Source organism: Lontra canadensis, unplaced genomic scaffold (assembly GCF_010015895.1).
Source record: "Lontra canadensis isolate GAN:19392208 unplaced genomic scaffold, GSC_riverotter_1.0 scaffold19, whole genome shotgun sequence".
Lineage (NCBI taxonomy): Eukaryota > Metazoa > Chordata > Mammalia > Carnivora > Mustelidae > Lontra > Lontra canadensis.
Genome location: NW_022631013.1, coordinates 24658402 through 24660866, shown reverse-complemented (window position 1 = coordinate 24660866; position 2465 = coordinate 24658402).

Here is a 2465-nt window from a genome sequence, read left to right as displayed (position 1 = left end):
AGAAAAATTGACACTGAAATCTACCACTTCTTTGCTCCTAAACATACACACGCCATATTGCTTGTATAGAATCATGGTTTGAGATTTTTTTAAAAGATGGGGAGGGGAGGGAGAAAGGAAGTGAGGAGGGAAGAAAAGAGAAAGAGAAGGTGGTCCGTTTAAAGAGTTATATACTCTGAATCCTCTACTTAAGTTGTTTTGCTTCTGTAATGAAATTACATTATCAAAATCCAAAAGAGGATTTTGCCTAAGCAGGCTAAGAAGATGCTCCATTTCAGTAAATTTAAGACCTAGGTTCTATTTAAGTGTTAAATAAATTTAATAAATTTAACACTTAAATAGAACCTCTTCACTAGGTCATTCAGCTGTAGGCCTCAGCAGAGGTGCTCAGTGACTGTTGGCTAGTGTCACATAGTAATGCCATGGATTTGTGGAGCACTTAAAAGCCTTCAAAGCCAACTTGCATATATAATCTCATTTGAGCCCCGAAATGACTCAGTGAGGCAGGGAGGCCAGGTCATCTTAGCCCCATTTTACAGATTAGCAGTTCTCAGATTGTTTAGGTTTGGGGCCATCAGAGGTCATGGTACTCTTTGAGGGACAGTGTGAACTACTGTCATTTTAAATTACATAGCAACTAATTGTAGATTCTGGGGCAGGCAATGTCCAGTGATGGGTCAGGCAGAAACCATGTGGGCTTTGGGAGAGAAGGTGATTAGAGCCAGGACTTGGTTTAGGTGAGGGTAGAAGCAGAGTAGAGTGCCCAAGGCAAAAGCAGACTTTTCTATAGAGGAGATTTGAAGGCTTTTTGGAGCCCAAATTCAAGGAGCCAAGTTAGCAGGCTAAACTAGACAAAGCAAGAGGATCAGAGTAACAGACGTAATAATGCAGAGAAAGGGGTCAGAAGCCCAGATATTTGGATTATGAACAGGTTTGGAGTCCCTGGGTTCCTGCTGATTTCATGATGGCCAAGTAGGACACTGAAATTAGCCAAAAATTTGGAACCAAAATGCTGAAGTCAGGTCAGGTTGGTCATCTTTTACCCTGATGAGATGGGCTGGACCCCTTCTTGGAGACTCTTCTCCAAGACCTAGATGTAGCATAAGAGAAGTTTGACCCTTGTCATCCTTCTATATAAACTGATGATAGATGATGTAGGAAAAGATGTTAAGGTGCAAAGTCGATGGCCAAGAAAGAATTTTGAGATGTCTTTGGTGCAAAAAGGTGGTTTTATAAAAGCACGGGGACAGGACCTATGGGCAGAAAAAACTACACTGGGGTCATGAGGAGTGGTCCATTATATACCATCAAGTTGGGAGGGGGTTAGGGATAGCATAAGTCTCTAAGGAATGGAAGCAAGGTTTCCAGGACCTTGAGTGGGCTAGCTATTGTTGGGAAAAGGTCATTGATTACTGTGTAGTAAAACCTGAGTCATGGGACCCCTCAGATGTTTATTGGTGAGTCATATGCTTGGGGGATGGTTGCCAACATGTATCTTGGGGGATAGAGATAGAGGAAGCTTTCAAAGGAATTGTTATATGTTGAAGTATACTTACAGGATCCCGGGGGCAAGCTAAGATTGCCTTCTGCCCTTAGTGAAGTACTAACATCGAGGCAGTTGAGTCCCTAGAAGAATACCATTCTGCCTGTTCCAAGCACTTGTCAGTGAGCTTAGATAGTAAGGAAATTGAATAATTTTTCTTCTATCTTTGTAGAACATCAATAGAGACCTCTGGTGCAAAGTGCTCTCATTAGAGCTTGTCCTGCATGGGATCTGGAGAGAGTGGAGGGAAGTTAAGAACACAAATAAGTCAGAGCACATGAACAGTGATCACAGTTGGACTCCTCATCCAAGGATAGATGGACCAAAATCAACTCCTCCAGGAATGTGTGGATTCCCCTCAGAAGTTACCGTAGAGAAAAATGACAAGGACATTGTTTCTTGGAGGGTTAGTTATGGGGAGTTGAGTGGGAAAACGATATGCAACAGTCCATACAATGGGAGAGAATGTTCCCATTTTGACCAGTGGTATTACTACCTCTTCAAAGTATAAGGCTCATAACAGTGGCATTCTCTGACTCTTTTCTGTCCTTTATGTACTTAGAGTATATGCAAACTTGACAAGTATTCATTGAGTGGGTGCCTTGTGTCTATCTGAATGTGAAGAAAACATTGCCTTCTGCTGCATTGCCACTCCTGTAAAATTCCTCCTACTATCACAAAGGAGCTTCTGTAAATCCCAGTATGCTTTTCTGAATCCAGTGTCCCTGCCTCTAGCCTGTAGAGCATTATCATACTAATGGCTTTTCCCAGTCATTGTCCCCACTCAAGAACCCTTAAGTCTCCTTCTTGGTTGCTTTTTAACCTCAAAGTTCTCCCCTTGAAGTCCCTCCATAGTCTGACCCCAATTTACTTCTCATCCAACCTTAGCTTTCTCATACATCACCTCCAACCTGCCCTGCAT